Consider the following 14,574-nt stretch of genomic DNA (forward strand, 5'->3'; position numbering starts at 1 on the left):
CAACTCTGGGACTTGAGCTCTTAATAGTTCTGAGCATGAAGAGTTCATGTGGTACCCACAGGTTCTTTGGCAAACCACAGGCTTATTTCATGTGTAAGTCCTTCGTTAGGGTGACCAATTTGTCCTGATAGTCCTGGGACTTTCTTCGTTTTAGCACTGGAAGTCCTGCATCCTGGGAGCCCCCTCAGTGCTGGGCAAACTGGGACAGTTGGCCACCCTATCTCTTGGCATTCTCCCTCTGCCAGCTCTCTAAACCCAGTTTCCATTTCTCTGTATTGCTTAAACCATGGGGTCCCCCCCGCCCATTCAGCTTCTGTGGGCTGATTCCAGAGATTTGAACTCAGATAACTGGGCAGAGATGTCACCTATCCAAGGTGCATGAGGCATGTCCTCTCTATCTCCCACCTGCTCTAAGACAATCAAAACAGTTGCTTCTCTCTGCCTGCAGTTGGGGCAGCTGAAGGAAACCTGGAGGTGGCTCCTGCTTGGCTACAGCCCAGACCTCCGATCAGATCTTGCATTTTTGCATCTCCTCTCCTCTAAATAACTCCAAGCCATCTGGTCTCTGGTATCCTTTACCCTAACACAGTCCCTATGCCAGAGGATAAAGACATCTACAGGTGACACGATACCCGTTTAATAAGTGGGGAAGCTGAAATCTGTGGAAAGTTTAGTAAGCTATTGGCCCAAGCTCACACAGAAGCACTAAGATCAGCATCAACTTCCAATTTAGCACCTTTTGGCACAAAATCTTCAGCTGTTGTGATTTCTGGGATGGTCTCTCCTGCTCCAAATCCCTTCTTCTGAATCTTATCCCTCCCAGTTAAGATTTTGTTAGAGAAACCCAACATCAGAGAAGATTATTTCTTTGTTCTTTTTTTCTTTTTTGGCCCCCACTTCTGTCTTGTTGGTGCTGAGACTTTCCTGTCTGAGCATCCTTTCTAATGGGCGTCAAAACATAGCCAGACCTGGAGTTGCACAGCCCCGCCCTTCCCATCCCGTCCCATAAAGGGGTTATTCACTCACTGAGGCCCGTCTTTATCCTATTTATAAATCTTTTCAGCATGTCTTTGTCTCAGTGAAAAACGTGACTCTATCCTCCTTAACCCTGCTCTTTACTTCAGCTTCGGTCGAGATGCTAGAAATTTCCTTTCACCTTCATAATTTATAGCCCTGGCTCTTCCCAGGCCTGTGTGACAATCAGGTCACAGAGAAGCCGCTCTTTTAGAGACAGGCTCATGGGGAGTAGCAGGACTCTTGGATGTGGACAGTGCAGGCGGCTCATGAAGTCCTCGTGCAGGCAAAACACAGCCAACCCCTCCAAGCTGGATTTTTATTACATTTCCTTCAAGCCAGGTGACTCATGCAGGCTCATGCAGAACCTGGGGCGCAGGGCAGAAGTGTGACTTCAGTCCTCACTCAGCACTCACCAGAACACTCATTCAGCATGCTTGTAATGAGAATTGAGTGACATCCCGATAGCAGGAGCATGCGACCTGTACTTGGCTAGTGGTCTGCAGCACAGTGCTGGGCTCAGTCTTCCAGGTGCCATTCAAGTCCTGCCCCTTTGGGCGTTTAACCCCATGTTGTCTCCCCGGCAAAAGGGCGATGATAATGCTCCTAGCCATCTCAAAAGTCATGTGCATATTGTGAGGATGAAATGAGTTGCATTTAGAATTATGCCTGACACAAAGCATGCACTCAAATAGCTGTTGATATTAGCTAGCTCATACCCTCTGCCGTGTGCCTCTCTAGTAAGTCGTTCATTGATTTGATAATTATGTATTGAGTGTCCATTATGTGCCAGGAATATAAGGACAAACTTGTTCAAACTTTCCAGTTACATAGCATTTTATGACGTTCTCAATTTTTGCTTCAGCCTTCTTCCTTGTGCAGCGTCCATTGGCAGTGACAGAGGTTGAGAAATGGGTCATTCACTTAGGTTCCTACCTGGCTCTTGAAGATCCTCATCTGCATGGTGTAGAGTGTGGGGCAAAAGCCACTCGCCTTGGGAGTCAGGGGGCCTGAATTCTGTGGATGACCCAGCTGGTAATCAGCTGGGACCCTTGGGACAGCTTCATCTTTCTGGGCCTCAGTGTCCTCATCTTTCAAATGGAGTAACAACCTCTTCCATCCTACCTTGTAGGGGTACTTTGCAGGTAAAATGAGCACCTTGCAAAAGTAAATCTTTTGTAAACGTCAGGTGCTAGGATGGAACAAACAGGGAATGGTCCATGGGAGACCTCCCAGTCTAAGAGCAGAGGCGGGCCTTCCAGGAAAGGGCCTGAAGGTGATTCACATGAGGCAGGCTGCTGCTTTTTCTTTTCTTTTCTTTTCTTTTTTTTTTTTTTTTAAAGATTTTATTGGGGAAGGGGAACAGGACTTTATTGGGGAACAGTGTGTACTTCCAGGACTTTTTTCCAGTCAAGTTGTTGTCCTTTCAATCTTAGTTGTGGAGGGTGCCATTCAGCTTCAAGTTGTTGTCCTTTCAGTCTTAGTTGTGGAGGGCGCAGCTCAGCTCCAGGTCCAGTTGCCATTGTTAGTTGCAGGGGGCGCAGCCCACCATCCCTTGCGGGAGTCGAACCGGCAACCTTGTGGTTGAGAGCCCACTGGCCCATGTGGGAATCGAACCGGCAGCCTTCAGAGTTAGGAGCATGGAGCTCTAACTGCCTGAGCCACCGGGCTGGCCCAAGAGGCAAGCTTCTTGAGGGTGCTGAATATCCAGTGCCTAGCACAGTGGTAGGCACACAGTAGACACAAAACAAATGCCTGGCACATGGTTGTAAACCATTAGTAAATGTTTGTCAAATGAATGAATATAACAAATGGTTCTGACCAATGTAAATGCAGGGAGGGTATTAAGTTCCAAGGAAATGCAAAGCAAAGGGTAAACAGGGTTGGTCATGGTCTTTCAGGGAGGTCCTCCTGGAAGAGATGATTTAGATTTAGGATGGGAAGAAGGAATAGAACTTGCACTGGAACAACGACACTCCATGGTACAGGAAGGGCATTTACAAAATCCCCAGGGCCAGTTAGCTTGGTTCGAGTAGGGGGGTTGCAGAAGAAAAGAGTGAAAGGAGTAAGGGATGGTGGGAAAGAGCTCTTTAAGCCCAGGCAGAGGGGTTTGTATGGGCAGTAGCCACAACTGGGTTTTGAGAGAAAAATGCTTGGTAGGAAAATGTGGAAGAGCACATCTGAGAAGTGTGATTGTGATTGGTAGAGTTGTAGGCCACAGGACGCCCATTATCTGCTATCTCCCCGTTAAGGGCAGAATCCCAGGGATTAATAGCTCTGGATAATAGAGACATTGGTTGAGGCTGCAGGGGCCTAATGACACTTTGAAGATGGCAAAAGCTGGATAGCAGCACTCTGACAAGCAGTCCCACTGGCTTCCCCAGGCTGGGTGGGGAGCCAGCCTGGCTCATTAGGATTCTGGGAACTGCTGTTGTAATGGAAAGGAAGAGGACAGAGAATTTCCAGAAGGCTGTCTGGGCAGCTAGGATTAAAGTCATACCATTTAGAACCTTGAGTTTAATAGATCATTATTTCTTCCTTTTAAAAAAGATGTCTAGGCACACAGGTGCTCATCTGTTAGTGTATTTAAATCGGGCAGCATGGGACTAAGGGCAGGAGGCTGTCAGACAGACCTGAGGTCCTATCTGCCACCTGCTACATGACCTCGAGCACATTTTCCAACCTCTCTGGGCACCACTGTTCTCATCTATGAAGGCCTTTGTCAGAGAGTTAATTTGAAAATTAGGAAAAACAGTGTTTCTGAAATACTGACAACGTGCCTGCCTGGTAGTACATAGTAAAGTGAAGTGCTCAGGAAAAGGCCATGGTTTATGTTTGTAGTTTCTTCTTCCCCATATCCTTTAGTCTCCTGCTAAAGGAGAGAAGGAAGAGTCTGTACTGCAGAGCCCAGGGCAGCTCCTGGTGTCTGCTTTTCCTGACTCTGCAGCAGGCTGGGCCCTCGGTGCCCTCACTGGCCTAAGCACTGGGGAAAGCAGACTGTGAGACTACCCTTCTCTCTTTTGGATCCTGGCACTCATCAGTGCCTGGCACAGAGCAGACATTTACTAAATATTTGTTGAAAGAAAGATGAATTTGACATGGTCCTTTAAAGTTCATAGCCTAGCAGCAGAGACAGACTTGTAAACAAAGAATTAAGAAAAATAAGGTTAGATGTGCAGAATGCTTTGCAAACACAGAAGAAGGAAGCCTGCCTGGGTGGAAGTCAGGAGCGGCTGTAGGGGGCAGCTTTGTGCTGAACCTTAAAGGAGGGTGAAGGGGTGGAAGGGTTGCAGCTCAAGCGGAAGGAACAGCATGCCCAGAGGTTGAGATGTACCAAGCAGCATGTGAACTGGAAATACATCAGTATGATCAGGGGCCAGAGCACAGGGAACCCTTCAGGGATCCCAGGGGAGAAAGCTGGAAGGCGGGCTGGCTTGTGAAGAGCCTTGGCAGCTCTATCCAGGAGAATGGATTTAATCCTTTAAGGGTTTAAGCAGGCATGGGCACAGTTTGCTTCTTCTCCTCTCCTTGCCCCCTTGAGGGTCTGTGCAGATGAGCTACCTGAGGATCAGAGAGGTTGTATCTTGCCTGAGGGCACACAGCACACTAGCTGTAGAGTCCGAATGAGAGCTCAATGCCTTTGGTTTCCACTAAGTGGTGCTTTATGTAATGGACTCTCCTGTCCATGTGGCTTGACTCTTTCTACTCTGGATGCTCCCAAGGGTCATCCAGGCAGCCATGGTCTCTGACTAACATTCTCCCACATTCTGCCTTGCAACAACAGCCTTTTCCATTCAGAGAGCCCAGAGTGACTGAGCCTGGACCTCCTCCCCTTCCCAGTTCTTTGGCACAAAGGAGAAGCCACAAGATCCCCTGGAATGGCTTCCTGCTTCACTTCCAGGTGCCTGGCTGCCTGGCATGGGCCAGATTTGGCTTGAGGATTTGTTTTTCAAAAGAGATCAGGCAGATTTGCAGAGTGTGATAGCATTATTTGGATTTTTTAGAGAAGGCCAAGAACCCTCATCCTACCCTTACCTATTCTAGAAATCTAGTTCAAAGAGTTTGCTCCGGGGCCAGCATGCCTTGGGTATAGTAGGTCTCCACAAATACTTGTGGAATGAGTGACTGATGTATGATCATGGACTATATGGGGAGGGGTAGGGGACCTGGTACTTTCCAGAAAGAAGGAGGAGCAGTGGGGACATCTCAGGGGTTCAGTCCGAACATGGCTGATCAGAAAGTCTCCCTATCTCCTCACTCCAGTTAGATCAGCAGAAATTCCAGGGAGAAGCCAATTTGTTAAGTCATGGTTTCCAATTTGTCAAGTCATGGTTTCCAGTTGTTTCCCCAGGTCATGCAGGGTCCCCTCCAGGAGGGAGGAACGTGACTCTTTCCTCAGGTTCCTGCTGGCATCAACTCCACACCTGAGAAGTATCTCCCAAAGCTCACCCCACCTCTGGGGTTGGGGGTCCAGGGAAGGGGTATCCCCTGCTTATGTTGCAGGCCCCCATTCTCCTAAATCCATTCTCATCATCCAGGACAAGAATGAGCCTCCGTTTCACCATGAGGACACCGAGGCAGGAGGGGCACTGGAGCATAGCAGTACCCTGAGGAGAAGAGGCGCCGGCTCTGTTAGTGGAGGTGGGAAAGGAGAGAAGGAAAGACAGTGGAGCAGTAGCGTCTGGAGTCTGGGAAACTGCCTGGCCGCCTACGTAGCTGAAAGGCCTCCCCTTTACAAGTGCTTTTCATTTATATCCTGGACAGGCTGGGGAGCGGGAGGGCAGCCTATTTCCACGTGTCCCAGTTAGATCAGCAGAGGACCGGGGTGCAATTCCATCAGCTTGAGGTAACCATTATCTGCTGGTACCTGCTTACCCGCCCTTCCTCCCTCCCTCCTGCCTGCTTCCTGCGCACTCCTCCCACTGTCATCCCTCTTCATCCCTCCCTCCCCTTCCATTTTTCCCTTCCTTCTCTCCTCCCACTTTATCCCTCCCACTTTCCCTCCCTTCTGCCCTTTTTTACACCAAACATTCATTGAGAAATCACCATATGCCAGATTCCGAAAGCAAAGATGAGTAAGACATGATCACTGCCCTCAAGGAACTTGGAGTCCAATGGGGAGACAGATAAGTGAACAAATTCTGGCAATACTGGACGATGGCGAGGCTCAGAAATATCTGTGCAAGAGTTACAGTGCATGTGCAAGAGGGAGGGGTCACTTTTGTTGGGGTGGGGAGTGGGCGAGTTATAGGATGGTAGAAGTTCCTACCAACTTTAAAGGGAGCCTGGCCTTTCTAGGACCCACCCTCACTGATAGTCACAAAGTTTGTGACCAGGAACTAGTTCCTTACCCTCTCTAGATCTCAGTTTCCCTATTTTTGTTTGCTTGTTTGTTTGTTTGTTTTTTAACTGTTTGAGGCTTACAAAGAATGAAAAGATACAAACACAAGTCATGGGTTTGGCCTAGTATGAGGAAATGTTAGCCAACTCTCATTGGAGAGGCCAGTAAATGAGGACTCTGGGAATTTCAGAGGAAATGGTCCATAACGCTGACAGGACAGAAACGCCTGCACCTCTTGCTCCAGTTATGACTTTTCTGTAACAACGTGAAGGACTGTGGGCGACTCTGGGGGGGAAGAAGACTTAATTCACAATTACAGTCTTCTATAGTATCTTCTTGTCTCCTCTTTCTTCCCTTCAGCTGTGTTTGGTGAAACCTACAGTCAGTTCCAGAGATGAACTGAGTGACCCTGTGTTGGAGGGAATTTTTTTAAATGAATATTTTATTAGAGTTGGTCTACAATATTATGTTAGTTTCAGGTGTACAACTAGTGATTTGACATTTATATACCGTACAACATAATCACAACCCTAAGTCTACCAGCCCTCTATCACCATGCAAAGTTATTACAATATTATTGACTATATTTCCTGAGCTGTGCACTACATCTCCTTGACTTACTTATCTTATAACTGGAAGTTTGTACCTCTTATTCCCTTTCACCTTTTTCACCTATCCCTCCCTCCCTCTGCCTTCTGGCAACCATCAGCTTGTTCTCTGTTTCTATGACTCTGTTTTTCTTTTGTTTGTTTGTTCATTTATTTTGCTTTTCTTTTTTTTTTTAGGTTCCACATATAAGTAAAATCATATGGTATTTGTCTTTCTCTGACTTATTTCACTTAATGTAATACCCTTTATGTCCATCCATGTTGTCGCAAATGGCAACTTTTCATTCTTTTTCATGGCTGAATAATAGTCCACCATATGTCGATTCCATATCTTCCTTATCCATTCATCTACTGATGGGCAGCTATGTTGCGTCTACATCTCGGCTATTGCTAGGAATGCAGCAATGAACATAGGAGTTCTTATATCTTCTAAAATTAGTTTTTCTTCAGATAAATACTCAGAAGTAGAATTTCTGGGTCATATGGTAGCTCTATTTTTAATTTTTTGATGAACCTCCATACTGTTTTCCATAGTGGCTGCAACAATTTACATTCCCACCAACAATGCACAAGGGTTCCCTTTTCTCCACATCCTCACCAACACTTGTTATCACTGTTGGGAGAAATTTGCATCAATGTCAAGGTGGGAAAGAAAGAAGGACAGACTAGGAGACCCAGGTGCCACATTTTTATATTTCTCAAGTTATTTTATACTCACAAGAGTTGACTTAGGTGAGTGGAGTTTCTGTCTCATTCCATAGGTGAAAAAAGAGAGGCAGAGAGATGTTCCATGATGTAGCCAAGGCTCAGAGCAGACTAGTATGCATGTTCTCTGGCTTCCAGTTCTGGTGATTTCAGCTGCAGATCACATGGTCAATTGTATGATTCTGTATTAACCATGATGTTTAAGGAAGTGGATACAAAGAGGCCACCTCACCTATCTGGGTTCATCTCTTGGCTCCTCTGTCCCTCAGCTCCAGTTGTTCCATAGGTGAGATACAACAGAGTAAATCCCACTAACGCATAGGCTAGAGGATGGAGGAGGCTAGAGCCTGGTGGTGTCATTCTTACACCAATAAATTTGATATCCATATTGACTTCTCCAGTGGGGAATGAGTTTAAATTCCAGCCAGCCAGACAAGGGTTAAACTCATGGCTAGAAAAGGTGGAAACGAAGGGAAGCTGTGACCTTTTAGAAGGGACCATCATCTCTCTGAGATGGATCAGCTAAGGTGCTGCACTTCTGGGGCAGGAAGAAGGTCAAGATCAGCTCAGGAGGCTCTGCCAGCTCTGGGCTGTGCTGAGGGAACCCTGCCCCTACAGGTCCCACACTGGCATTTAGCGTAAGGGGCTGCTGGAAGTCGGGTACCACTAGGTTGGCCCATTGAGAACATTTTCCCTGTAGTCTCTTCTGAGTGACCCACAGCTGTCTTTCAGGGCAGCTGTCTCCCCAAGCCTCACTTGGGTTCCTTATGGGGACAGGGAGTGCTCTAACACCCACTATTCCATCCTGTGTCAGGAAAGCTGGGCAAATACCAGCCAGTACCTCTCCTCCCTGGTGTTGCTTTTAATAGTCTAAAAGTTAGGGAATTATCTTTCAGAGCTGTAGTTGCTCCTGAAAGATCCTGGCTTCTTCCCGCTGGGAATGAGCCTTCAAAGATCTTTTTATCTATTGATCAATGAGAAAACATTTACTGAGCAGGAGCTACTTTGTGCCTGGTGGGACTCCACAGCCTGGTCCCAAATACTCTTCCAGCTTCAGTTAGTTATGAGGGCTAAACAAATATAGAGCAGTTCCAATAGAACACAAAATAAACACACGGTAAATGGAGGCTATTCTCACCTCCAGCATGACCCCTGACCAATATTCTCTTACCTCGACTGTGGCACTCTTTCTGGAGCGCCAGCTTCCCGCTCGGAAGGTACTGTCCTCATGCTGCGCTCTCCCCATCATCTCCCAACTCTCCATTCTGCCCTCATCACGGGCTGCTTTTGAGGGAAAGATGGTTTTGTGGGTTTGTCTGTGTCCAGATTGGGGGTTCCTCGAGTGCAGGGACCCCACCTTAGTCTCTAGCACTGTGGATGCTCAGGGCATGTCTGTAGAAGGAATGATCATTACATGCCCACATCTTCACAGGGGAGGGGGCTTTCTGTAGGTGGGGGCATTTAACAGAGGCTTCCTGGAAGAGATGGCATTTGAGCTCAGCCTGAAAGCAGTGTCCACCAGCCGCCCCTGGAGACTGGAATTCAGCAGGCATCTAGGACGGAATCTGGGAATCGGACTCTTAGAGAAGTTTCTCGGGTTATGAGATAATCAGTGTGGCTGAGAACTGCTACGTTAAACGTCTTGCTCTGGTGGCTGGAGAGGAAAGGGGCATCTGAGAGGCGAGGGAGGGGATGGCATGGCCAAAAGCAGAGATGCCTAAGGCCTTTTGGGAAATATTGAGACACTCCGGCTGGGTTAGAAAATTTACATACAGAGCAGTGGACTATGATAGTTGAACGATGAATGGGGATGTGCTGTAATGGGCCTTGGACACCAAGACAAGGCATGAGGCCTTTCTGTAGCAGGCAGTGGTGGGGGCAGCCACTGGACATTTCTGAGCAAGAGAAGAATGTGATGCAAACTGCCATTAAGTCATACCCTACGGAGGGGAAATGGGCTGTATTTTTCGAGCACCATGGCAGAGTACTAGACTTCCGCTTATCACTCATTTCTAGTGCTTCTTGGTGTCTAACCTCAATCTTTCCTGCTGTAATCACAGTTCAGTTTGTCTCACAGGAGTTGGAAAACAGATGGACAAGGCCCAGTGACTGGAAAGAAAAATCATTCTCCCATTTCTGTCAGAGAAAAACCCACATTTCTTGGTGGAATAAGAGTGTGTGCTAGGATTCTGGGCGAAGCTGGCAGAGCCGTGGGGCACGTGAGGGCACTGAGGCCTGCACTGACATAGGTGCCTACCTCCACGGCTGTGGTTTTGGGGTAATTGGAGCCCCAGTGGAATTGGAAGCCCTGGCTTTGTCCCTGAGGTGCTGCTTCCCCCTCCTCACCGCCCCCCGCAATACTGGCACACCCACCGTATCTTTGGAAAGCGTGTGGCATCAACACAGGCATCTCTACCTTCCTGCTTCATTGTGAAGGTAAAAGCAGTAAGGCTGATAAAGGTCTCTGAGCTGGGAGATAAGGGCCTAGAAGAAGAAAGATAAGATATGATTCAAAGAGAGGCACAGGAGAAGGGGTTAAGGGGGGATCTCACCGTTTCTCACCCCAGCTTGTTGGGGTGCAGGTCTGACACCTGAGAAGGGGATCTGCCTGGAGCGACAGAGGCAGCAGGTGTCTGTTCTCTTCCAGTCTCCAGTTTAGACCATCTCCAGACTAGGGGGAGTGGGCATGAGTTCACATCTGTCTTGTCCTCCAAGGGTCCTCCTCTGCTACTGCCCTTGTACCATTTCCTCCACCTGTCATCTGCAGCAGGATCTGATGGAATCCCCGAGACTCCATTCTTTAAAAAGAAAGTTTTTTTTGAACAGAGAATTTCACACACCCCCGGGCTTCCAAGACAAGTGGAACATTCCATTTAAAGGGTGAACCAGGAACAGGTGAGCATACAGTGCAAAAAAGAGAGAGGACTTAGAAACATAGGTGGGAGGAGTGCTGAGCCACACACGCTGCCTACCTCTGCCTCTGCCACCTCCTACCAATCTATTCAAGGGCTCCTCTTACCTGTGCCCTGACCCCAAAATGCCAGCACCGCAAGATATGGCTCTGGGACACCTAAAGAGGCCAGGTAGGTGGACATCCTGTCAGAAGACCCTCTTCCTCCCATCTGAGGACCTTCACTTTCCCACCCACCTGGGGCTGCTATATCCCACAATTCTGGGGACACCAGTCACATTGTGCTCCATGTGAATGGCACCCCCTGGGGTTGTGCTGAGGCTGGGAAGCCAGTGCCAGCAGATAAGTAGGAGGGCAGAATCGGACACTTTTCTGAGTTCTAGGCAAACAATAGGGACCTTTCCAGGAAGCTCGGGGGAGGGAGTTGCCTGTAAGAGGATCCCCGGTGGATGCTCTGTGGGGTGGCTTGGACAGGTTTCTGCATTTGCTGCTGATTGCTTAATTAGACACCTACATAGTGCTCTCTGCTAATGACTACATCTCCCAGGGAGATGACAGATAAAAGGGTGGGTAGCTTCAGAGTGTGAGGAGAAGGTCTCAAGGATAGCCCCTGGAGAATGGGGGAAGGGGAGGCAGAGCATCATGGGATTTGCTTGGGCCAATACAGACTATAGACTATCAGAGAGAATGGGTGTTTTCTCTCCAGGGACTGAGAAGAGAGGTAGCCTGAAACGGGCTTGGGGCCTGTTTCTCTCTCCAATATTAACATCCTGTGTATGTGAGCTTCAAATTCCTAGTTGTGGTTTGCTGTCTTGAGAAATGGGGGAGCGAGGGGAGGTTCATCCATGGTGTCCAGGTAGCCAAGGAAGCCAGAGTGTGTGTGTTTCTGGGGGTTGGTGCTCCGAGGCGGAGAGCAACCGAGTGTTTTTCCAGGCACCTGTAAGTTAGGTTGGAAATAGCCAGGTGGGGAACTCTGCCGATTGTGTGCCAGACGGTGTATCACCGAGCCTTGTGAACTCCGTCTGGACAATCAGGAACGATTTGGGGATTTGGAGCTGAGTTTCCATGATGGGCGCAGGGCCTAGCAGAAATGTTTCTGCTCAGAGGGTGTGCTAGAGGCAAACCGATGACTGGGGGAGTGGCTACATTTCAGTGTTTGTGATTTTTCAGTACCTATCCCCAGCACTCTAGCTCATCTTCCTAGAACTGGGGTTGTTGGGATGTGGGGCAAAGAGGCCCCAGCCCTCTTCTAGGTAAGCCAGCCAAATATTTACCAAAAGCAGGGCTGCAGAGGAAAGGTGCCAGGACCCAGGTAAATGTTGTGTTTGTGCTGCCCAAACAATGCCATGCTTCATGGGCTTCCAAACACCAAGCCCTGTTGGGAATCTGGAGCCAGGTCCCTGTGAAGGCTGGCCGGCCGTAGGAAAGCACAGGGCAGGGCACCATGTGTGAGCTAGGGAGAGGCCTCTGCCCCTTGGGTGTCTTTGGGACACTGGCATCCTGGCTTTGGATTGTCTTTGGTCTTATTTTCTCTATCCCAGGAAGGCTTGAATGTATGAAGAGGATGGAATCTGGGGAGAGATTGCAGGCTGTTGATCGCTTCTGTGCTTCTGGTAGAAACGATAGAAATAATAATTTCTTCCCATTTCAGAGACGGTGAGATTGGTGATCTATTGTCATGGAAACTTTGGACTGTAGGGAAAAGACGGTGAATGTTGAAGTGGGCAGACCTGGTTTTAGATTTGGGGTTTACCACTTACTAGCTGTGTGATTCGTGCAAGTCAGCTAACTCCTCTTAGCGTTCTAATCATAAGTTCAGTTCCCTGTGTGTAAATGGGATTTCAGGACCCACATTGCCATAGGTGATTGTGAAGTTTCCTCCTTTAAAGAATTAAAAACAGTTCCTCTTCTAGCGTAACTTGAATTCTTTCATGTTGGGAAGCAGGAAAATGGACTATATTCAATTTCATTCAATAAACATTTTAAGCAAAGATATTTCCAGTTCCAAAGAGTCGATGACTTTGTATCTTTAAAAACCCTTTGAACATCTTGAAAAGAAAAAATATTTGAGAACTATTATATTTGGCAGTTATCATTAGTTTTTTTGTGACCCACTCAGGAAGTCTTTATCTGTTTAGTTCCAGAACTGGAAACAATGAGTGGAAGCAGAAAATCATGCTAACAACACTCTTGTACAGTGGAACGGGCTGCCAGCAAAAGTAGTGAGCATCTCGTTTTTGCAGGAGTTCAAGTGGCATGTTCACTTTTCCTAGGTGCTGGAGAGATCTTTTCCTGCATTAGGTGGGAGGGCAGACTGCTTAGTGCTGAGATCCCGCCTCAGGGTGGGAGGCTCTCCTTCTGGGATCAACAAAATTCCCCAGCACAGGATGGGGGGTTTCCCTACCCTATTAAGCTAATGCGTGAGAGATTGGAATTAGGAGAAAATTCCCCTGGGGCTTCCTGACTTCCTTCTCCAAAGCACCCCTTTCATTTAGATCAAGTCTTAATTGTAACATCTTTCCTCTCCCTAAATGCTCATTACTGTGATCAAGGGCTCTAAGCTCGTGTGCACTCTTGCCCTGCCGCATGTCTCCGAAGGAGCTTCTATTCTGGGTGGAGCTTTCCCTGTATTCCAAACCATCTTGAACAGGATGGGAGATGAATAGTCAAGCAACTCTTTCCAGCATGCCCACTAGGCGCAGGGCGTCAGTGTAGGAGACAAGGGGGAAGGCAAGCAATGGCCACACAAAGCCCCAGGCCTTAAAACGCTTCAGTCTCTTTTTTTTGGAAATGAGCTTTACACAAGTAAAAAATCAGGTAAGGGTACAAGGCTGTATGGAATGACAGCTGAGTGTGGTTAAGGCACTGGTAGGAATGAATGGGAGAATAATAGCTAGTAGTAGGCTGCGGCACTTTGGTGAACTGAGCCAGTGGATTTTAGACACTGATTACTTACTATTGGGGTGAGAGAGAGAGATTCAGAGTTGACCTGGCAGTTAGAAGCCTGTTTGATTGGGACGGTTAACGTTGATATTGATAGAAGTAAGAGAACTTAGATGGGGAGCCCATTAATAATTGACTGTTTTTAATGTGCGTAGGTTACAGTATTCAAATGGTACAGAATAGTATTCAGTGGAAAGCTTCCCTCGTACCTTATCTTGGATCTACCGCCAGCTCGCTCCTTGGAGATGGTCACTGTTACCAGTTTCAGGTGTGTCCTTCCTGAGATGCTCTAAGCCAGTCTCAGCTATGACCCATGGGCCAAATCTGGCCCACCACCTAATTTTGCATGACCCATGAACCAAAAACGTTTACCTTTTAAATGGTTGAAAAAAGTAAAGAAACAAATAAAATTTTGTGATACATTGTAATTATATGAAATTCAGTTTTAGTGTCCACAAGTAGAGTTGTGTTGAAACACAGCCATGCTCATTCATTTATGCTCATTTGTTGATACTAATTTGTTTATGCTGATTAATTCATGCTAATTCATTTATGCTTATTTGTTTATGCTCATTTGTTTATATATCGTCTATGGCTGCTTTTGTTCTACAAAGGCAGAATTGAGTATTTGCAATAGAGACTATAAGGCCAATGAAGCTGAAAATATTTACTACCTAACCCTTTACATAAAAACTTTGCTGACCCCTGCTCTAGGCAAATATAATCATATAGGTAGTTACAAAGTATTTCTTCCCCCCCCCACCCGCCCGCCCTTTCTTTCTTTTGCCTCTCCCCTGACTCTGCTTCAAGCCAGTTGTTTCTCAGTCTAGTTGTGTAGGACACAGCTCCCTGGCCCATGCTGGGATTATGAGCCTTGCACGCCCCTCGGCTGAGGCAGTCGGTCACGAGGCAGTTGGTCACCAGTTGTTGGTCGGCTGCTCACCATCTGCAAGCTGCTCACGCTGGCCACCGGCTTCTCATGGTGGCTCACAGCAGCCCATGGCAGCTCACACCAACCTCTGTCTGCTCACGGCAGCCCAGCTCCAGGGAGA

General features: G+C 47.6%; 1 protein-coding gene across 11 annotated transcripts in view; it reads left to right on the forward strand.

The window, feature by feature from the left end:
- Positions 1-14,574, forward strand: part of PLEKHA6 (pleckstrin homology domain containing A6) — a 133,636-nt gene that overhangs the window by 42,944 nt on the left and 76,118 nt on the right. For 2 of the 11 annotated variants that reach the window (XM_033092252.1, XM_033092248.1), the window contains exon 1: positions 10,591-10,751. The exons of the other annotated variants lie outside the window; for them this stretch is intronic. The gene's annotated coding sequence lies outside the window, so the exon portion shown is untranslated. Of the gene's footprint in view, positions 1-10,590; positions 10,752-14,574 lie in introns of those variants that run through there. 11 annotated transcript variants of the gene reach the window in all.

Source organism: Rhinolophus ferrumequinum, chromosome 22 (genome assembly GCF_004115265.2).
Source record: "Rhinolophus ferrumequinum isolate MPI-CBG mRhiFer1 chromosome 22, mRhiFer1_v1.p, whole genome shotgun sequence".
Lineage (NCBI taxonomy): Eukaryota > Metazoa > Chordata > Mammalia > Chiroptera > Rhinolophidae > Rhinolophus > Rhinolophus ferrumequinum.